The sequence below is a fragment of the Pterocles gutturalis genome, unplaced genomic scaffold, assembly GCF_000699245.1.
Source record: "Pterocles gutturalis isolate BGI_N339 unplaced genomic scaffold, ASM69924v1 scaffold38114, whole genome shotgun sequence".
In the NCBI taxonomy this organism is placed as follows: Eukaryota; Metazoa; Chordata; class Aves; order Pterocliformes; family Pteroclidae; genus Pterocles; species Pterocles gutturalis.
In genome coordinates, this window is record NW_010132366.1 from 15,899 (window position 1) to 23,847 (window position 7,949).

Here is a 7,949-nt window from a genome sequence, read left to right on the forward strand (position 1 = left end):
CTCACATCTCCAGTGGCTCTGAGAAGGGGAGCCTGAGGCCCTGAAGATCTCCAGATCTAGTGTGCTCTATTTGCTTGGGTGCTAATTAAGAGAATGTTGAAGCTCTGCTATGTATTCTGCAACTCTCTGTAAATTCAGATAAGAGCCATTACAAATCTGTCACAAGGTGTATTAAAATCCCCTTAATTAATACACAATAAACACATCAGTCTCCAGGAGAAGGGCTGTGAGCATGGGAGGGGATCACAGCACAGGGATGGACACCAGGCTGCAGAGCAATGAGATGAGGTGGGGAGGATGCTGCCCACTCAGTCCTCATCCCCCGGGGGAAGGGCAGCACAGCAAAGGGAGTCGTGGCAGGCTCTGCAGAGGAAAGCTGCTGATTGTTGAGGATTCAAGCCACTTCCAGAGGCCTTGGTATTGTTATAATTCCCTGTGGCTGCTTGGGGTCTGAGAAAGCATCACAGTCTTTGTCTCAGCAATGTGGACGGAAAGATGAGAGTAGTGCAGGGATGGGTTTCCCTGTCCTGTGCAGCTTGAGAGTGTGTGGCCAATGGTGGGTGTCACCCAAGGGACGCTGGTTCAAACCCCCATAGAATCATAGAATGGTTTGGTTTGTAAAGGACCTTAAAGACCACCCAGTGCCACCCCCTGCCACAGGCAGGGAAAACTCACCCCAGGTTGCTCAAAGCCTCATCCAGCCTGGCCTTGAACACCTCCAGGGATGGGGCATCCACAGCTTCCCTCGGCAACCTGTTCCAGTGCCTCACCACCTTCACAGTGAAAAATTGCTTCCTAATGTCTAGTCTAAATCTCCCCTCTTTCAGCTCATACCCGTTACCCCTTGTCCTATCACTACACTCCCTGATGAAGAGTGCCTCCCCATCTCTCCTGTAGCCCCCTTCAGGTACTGGTGGGCTGCTCTAAGGTCTCCCCGGAGCCTTCTCTTCTCCAGGCTGCACACCCCCAACTCTCTCAGCCTGTCCTCACAGGGGAGGTGCTCCAGCCCTGTGACCAATTTCGTGGCTCTCCTCTGGACTCTCTCCAACAGGTCCAGGTCTGAACACAGCACTCCAGGTGGGGTCTCACAAGAGCTGAGCAGAGGGGGAGAATCACCTCCTTTGACCTGCTGCTAATGCTTCTTTTGATGCCCCCAGGACACGGTTGGCTTTCTGGGCTGCCAGCGCACATGCAAGAAGAGGCCCTGTAACAGATGTAGCCAGAAGAGACAGCCCACCCCAAGGCTGTGCAGGCATTCCAGACCAAAAGGTGCTGCATTATTCACAGAAAGAATAGCTCCAAATGGAGATGGGGATTAGAGTGTTATCACCTCACAGGATGGCTTTGCATGCAGCATGCTTCTGACCCCACCAGCAAACGGGGACTGCCTTAGCCCTTAGGGCAACTGTGGACTTTGCATGTTTCTTGACTAGAGGTACCTTCCCGGTCCAGGCACACCCCTTCCTGAACAAGTTTCCTTGAAACTAACACTAATATATGGAACTTCACCATATTCACATTTTCTGATAAAAAATTTGCTCTCAGAAGGGGAGTCCTTACTTGCCTAAGGAGGACAGACGCTGGGGTTTGAACTGCAAGTGTGGTTATTATACAGACGCAAGAAGGAGGTGGGTTCCTGGGTGGGGAACTCAAGTCCCGAGTTGTGGTGGGTTTATGTCCCTGGGAAGCTATGGAGAGGGTTTCATTGCTTGCAGTTGGAACAGTTCAAGGAAGTCCCACGGGCTGTCCTTTCAGGGAACATAGGTCCTGAGAACAGGGGCTTTAGCATCCACTTGTCCTTTGAGAGCTGACAGGAAGGTCCACAGGCTTTCTGAGTGACAAGGAGCAGTTTCCTTTCTTTTGTCCCCAAATCTTTTTGAGTAGCTCACTGAGGAATATTTCTATCTCGGGAAGTATTTCCTCTCCCAGATCTGGATGCTGTGTTGCCTCTGTTCAATTCATATTACCATGCCCGTACTTTGGGGAGAAGTGTCAGACCTACTCCCCTGCCCCTCTTCTCCATGTTGCCCTTCTACTAGACAGGCTGGTCTTTCCTGGTCTCCACTGTCTTTAGGACGTCAAGGGCAATAGCTAAGAGGGACATAGCACTCCATAGCATGGGTGGGAGTGAAGCCAGTAAGAGGAGGCAGTCTGCTTTTACTAAAGCTATCTCAATTCGAGTGTTGGCACTGATGGTGCAGTTTCTTCTGGAGCAAGAAGGCAGTTATGTCCCTTGCTTGGTGGGTTCAGAGGTCTGAACGTCCCTGACAAGGTTTATTACTTGGCTGATCCTGATAATGTGACATTTGAGCCCATTGTGAAGCGTGCCTTGTCCAAACTGCCTTTCACTCCCTGCGGTACTCCCAATTTGTGTCAGTTGAGGGTTGATGAGGCGATGTGCGTGACAAGCGTCTGGGTGCTGCGCTCACAAATCAGCAGGGCTAAAGGAGAACTTGCCAGGCAAAGATGCAAAATCTAAGTAATCCTCAGATAGCATCTTAAAGCCCTGACAGGCTCCAGACAGGTGGTTTCTATAACAGACTCTATTCTCTACCTGCCCTGGGGCAGAAATACTGATCTGCCTTATGCTGGCTGTTCAGCCCCTCATACACCCATCATGTCCTTCGATGTCCGTTCCTGGCACCTGCACCCTCTCCTGATGGGTGCCCTCCTGGCTGAGCACGTGCTGTGCTGCCAGGTCTCCTGGTCCTGCAGCACCTTTGCAGGGCGGCTCCAATGGCCACAAATTTGTCCCTTAGGGACAGGGATAGGGACCTTGCAGTCTGGCCTGAAAATAGCTAAATACGTACAATTGCTGTGTCGTTGTAAAAGAAATCTGTCTGGTTTCAGGCTTCACTGTCTAGACGGAGAGCAGGCGGGTTGGAAAGGAGCAGGGATTGTGCAGTGGTGGCACTCACGTGTACCTCTCCAGCTGTGCTGACTCAGCCATCTCCAGCTGTTCCCGAAGCAGCTGTGCAGCATGTTAAGTGACCATGTCCCTTATCCCCAGCAAGGGGACTGTAGGGGGTCACCCCAGCCCACCTCCTGGGGTGCTTACGCTAAAGGTTTCCAGCCACCGCCATCTATTGTAGGTCCCTTTCCAGGGAGGGTGACAGGTCTAGTTTCAGTGATGGGACACTGGGGCACCCTCTCTGCCTGAAAGCTGTGCTGTGGCCTCGATGCACCCGCAGCATCACCAAAGGGCGGGATGGGGGATGGCAGTGGGCTTTGTGTAGGGGCTGCATGTGCCGAGGGGTCTTTCACAGGTTGCTGGCCAGGTTAAAGCACTCCAGCATGTCTGCCCTGGCACTGCGTAATGCTCCCACACCATCTGCCCTGCTGAGAAATTCCTTCAGCAGGCTGCGGCCAGCCAGGCACGTGGGAGCAACTCTTGCTCCAGCTGCAACCCAGGGGCTGTCTGAGGACGGCTGGGCCAGCAGAGCTGCACTGTCAACCCTGGGACAGAGGAGGATGCACAGGGTGGAGCGGCGAGCGTGGGGCTCTGCCTGGGGTGCTGTGCCTCCTGGCTGTGCCTTGGGCTGGCAGGAGGGGCTGGCTGCCCCCCACAGCAAGGCGAGGGGAGCCAGGCTCTGTGCAGGGCCAGAGGCTCTCCATCCCACAGGTTTTTCTCCCCAGGCTGTCTAAAAAGTCTGCACAGAGGGTGAGTGGCCCTCCACACACCCTCAGAGGATGGCCCTGCCACCAGGGCAGCCTGTACAAGCCAAGGTGGTTTTGTGGGCCTGCAGCCAGCATCAGAAGCTGTGGGCTGCAGGGACGAAGGGGTGTCTGTCCCCGTTCCTGCCTTCCCCATGCTGCTTTGCTTGGCTCCAGAGACAGTCTGCTTCTCTGCGTCTGCTGTGTGATATCTGATCTGTGTGTAACGTCTGCAGGTCCCCTGCTATCCGAGGAGAGATGGGGCTGCTTAGTTAAAACCACACACGCTAATTACCTATAGCGCTGCTAAGATCATGTTCTTCTGAATTGCCACAGACCTCTCTTGCATCCCCAGAGACAAGGGACCTCAGTGGTGGCAAAGCCCCTCATGGGACAGTCCAGCCCTTGGGGGAGAGCAGGGTAACCCACGTGCAGTTGAGGAGATGGTGACTGGAGCTGGGTTTGGACCGTGAGGCTGGGCACTCCGGGGCTGGGTCATGCTGGGAGGAGAGCGGTGTGCTGTGTCTGCTGTTGTACGTGTCAGCTGGCAGTGTTTGGCCATTAGTCCGTGGATGGACTAATTCTTCTGGCACGGACCTGAGGAAGAAGAGGTGATGGGGGAGCCAACTCCTGGCTCATCTCTGCAGAGGCACCTTTGCAGGGAGCTTGTTGTGAAGTTCTCACAGATATTGCATCCTGCGGTGCAGATGTGGGCACGTTTGTGACTTCTCGGCCACAGCCCATGCCTGCATGGCAGGACTGACGGGTCTCCCATATCTGACAATATATTGCAGTTGCACACATCCAGAGGTGGAAGACATTTTGGGTGAGAGCTGCAAATACAGCAGAGCTGCCTGTGCTCTGGGGTATAGCCATTTCTTCCAAAATTCATTCAGGAGCAAACATGTGAGCTGCTTGTGCACATGTCTAACTGCAGCTGCAAAGGAAAGCAACCGAGATTTCAAATGGCACTGCCTGTTTTACCATTTCAGGAAGAAGTGTGTCTTATTATAATTGCCTTGCTTGTTTGGAAGAAAAAGCCCACTGTAGTTACTAGAAATTCAGTATAGAAATTACTAGTTACTACTCTCTGTAGACTAATTTTGAGGGTAGAAGAAGAATGAGGAATTTAATGCACACTATAATGAATGTCAATCTTCTCCCTTAATGAATAGGAATCACAGTTTGCTGCACATTGTAGAGAAATGAAAAGCATCCAAAGTTCAATTACTTTTTTCTTTTTTTCCTTTCTTTCTTTTTTTTTTTTCCCCTCTTTTTGAGAGAGATAATACGATGCACAGCAGATGGGTACATTCATTTGTTAACGCTAAGGATTTTTATCTCTCACTGTACAAGTCAAGGTTTTCCTTCTACTGAGCTTTGTAAAATTTCCTATACAAGTTGAGGCATAATACCATTTACAGAGCTGGATCCTTGAAAGCAAGTGGGTTTGGTTTTTTTCCTCCCTCCTGTAGCAAACCAACCAGACAATTAAAAGCAGAGATGACCCAGCGTGTGCATGATATATGCTTGCTATTCTCAGCCATGGCTTTGCTTGCAGAGTGTGTGTGTGAGTGTGACTTGTGCAATTAGGTCCCTCGGAGGGGACGCAAACCCCCATCCTATTGCTGCACATGAAAGCGGTACTTCTGCCTGCTTTCTTAGCTGCTTCCGTTGCCAGCAGGGATCCCCCACTGTGATCCAAAGGATGAGTTTGCAGCAAGAGCTTTAAATTTGAAAAGGCCAACGTAGTTAGCGTGGGACAGCCTCATTCCGGGCTGAGGAGACTGTGCAAGAATTCATGTTTAATATCAAGGAGAGGGTGGACTCCTCGGCACGGTCCAGCTCCGTGGTCCGCAGGACCTTGATCTGCAAGAGGTTGCTTTGCTTGCGTGCTGCAGGGTTTCTGGAGGAGCGGAGTATCTCAACCTCACAAGGGTCTGCAGAGCAGCCAGAGCCTGTGTCAGCAGCCCTTCCCAGTCCCTGTCCCCACTGGTGCTGTTCCTTGGCAGTCCCTGTGGGAGAACCACCCTCCGGTGTGGTTCAAGGGGAAGTTGCTGAGCTCCTGTCGGTGGTCTCAGTTAAGCCAGGCTGGACATCGTTTACCTGCCTTTCTCCGTGGCTCCATTAATGTTGTAGCTTGCCTGGGGACAGTTTGAGGAGACCTTGCTGCAGCCCTTGGCTAGAGGCCAGCAGCTGGGTGTTGTGGGTGGCAGCAGAAGGCTTGGTGGACATCTCTGGTGGTGGGGACAGGGCCCTGATGTCCTCTGGGTGATGCGACTGGGATGGCTGAGCAGGTCTGGCTTGTCAGTCTTTCTGAGCAGTGGTGGGTCATTGGTAGCGGTCCCCTGGCTTGTTAAGAGTTCTTCCCTGAGCCTGGATGGCCTTTGGGATGAGTCCATGATTGACTTTTCAGATTTCTCCTTGCATCTCTCATGGTTTTGAAGTCACAGCACTTGTCTGCATGGGAGAACCATGCTCCCCTGAGGACCAAGCCAAGCCCCAGCCTGGCCTGGAGGGACACCAGTGGAGAGTGCCCCATGGGCACAGACCTGTATTACAGCTAAGATGATCCATGGACTAAGAGCTGCGGAGAGGAGATGCACCTGCCGTGAGCACTTCCTGCACTCTGTATTTTCTTATAGTTCCCTGAGCTGAACTGCCTCAGTGCTCTCAGGAAGGAGGTTGATGAAGAACAGCACACTCAAGATGACCCAGATGAGGGTTTGGGTTTGGCAGGTAGGACCATGTTCCTGCTCGTTCCCCTGTCCCAAGCCTTGCAGAGCAGCCCACCAGCTAAGCCAGGGCTCACTCTGCACTCAGAGACCTTTCTGTGGGGATCCCCAGACCTTGTGGAGCAGTGTCTATGGGAGAAGCTCATGAGATGGCCACTCTGAGGACCATGGTTCAGGTCCTCTGCTCAACCTGGTCTCCACTGGACAGTGTGCAGATCTTCCTAGAGCTGGCTCATCTGATTTTTGTCTCCTCCTCTGCTGGTGAAGGTGGTGTGAAGGCATGAACTGTGGTCAGAAGCTGGAAGGTCTGAGATGGTCCATAACACCATGAAGGTCTGTTCCACCAAATCCCACCGTGTCTCTGTCTGCTGGTCATTTTGTGACCTCCCTCAGGCTTGCTTGGGCAAAGACAGAGGTAAATCTTTTTTTCTGGAGCTAATTCTACCCGTCTTCTGCTCAAAACCTGGGATCATTCTATGATTCTATTATTTTCTTGCTGTGTCCATGCAGCTGCTGTGTGGCCTGAATCTGCTGGACTCAGTGGAGAGGGGAGGGAGGCTTTGGGGTGTGTGTGAGGGCTGGGGGCGCAGGGGCACTACACAGAAGGGCCTCTCTCTGCAGGTACGGCTAGTACCTGGGCTACCCAGGGCTCATGTGTGGGACGTATGGGTGCAATGGGGGTAAGGGGAATTTTGGGGGGGGCACGTGTGGGACAGGGCTGAGGGCTTGGCCCCATCAAGCCAGGGTGATTCCTGGGAAGGGATGTGCCAGCAGAGCGTTTGCCCCCATGCCAGCCTGGTGTCCAGAGACAGACCTCAGAGGAGGGGCTGGTGTGCTGGGGCCGTGGGAGCCCCTGCGGGCACTGCTTTGGGGTGGGGAGGAGGGGGAGGCAGCTGGCCCGCAGGCAGAGATGCTCTGGCACAGGGCTGGAGAGGTTCCTTGCTAATGTGGTCCTGGGCATCCGGAAGGTGGGTTTTTGTCTGTTTTCTCTCATGTGCAAATGCAAACGCCAACTGAGCAGATGCTGGCTCTGTGCCAGAGGAGTTTAGAGTTCCACTGTTTTAAAATATTTATTAATGCCAAGATGTAGTTAGCACTTAAGCTGAAGCAATACAGTAGAAGTCTTTTTGTTGGAATGGAAGTTAGTGATGCTGAAAAGCCATTAAGCTGTAAATATAAACTATATTAAGTGCTCAGTAGCAACCTTAAATATCCCTTTGTTGGTTGCTTTGCTTCTGCAAGGCTGAGTGTCTGTTGAGGGGATTACTCACTGCTATCGCTCCGCGGCATGCCCAGCTCTGCTCGATAGCTTTAAGAGGGGCGTGAATGGCTTTGCAGGCAAGATTTCCTGAGCAGCGCAGCTCAGTGCTTGCCTCTCAGTGTCTGATTATTCCACAGCCGATCGGATGCTCGCAGGGACTGTGAGGGGGGCGAGGTGGCAGAGCAGCTCTGCTCCACCTGCAGAGGCTGTGCTGGGGTCCCGTGGTTGCCTGCGAGGGCTGGGCTCATGAACTACGGGCTGGTGCCCCATTGCTTTCTCCTTGGTCGCTGCTATGTTGC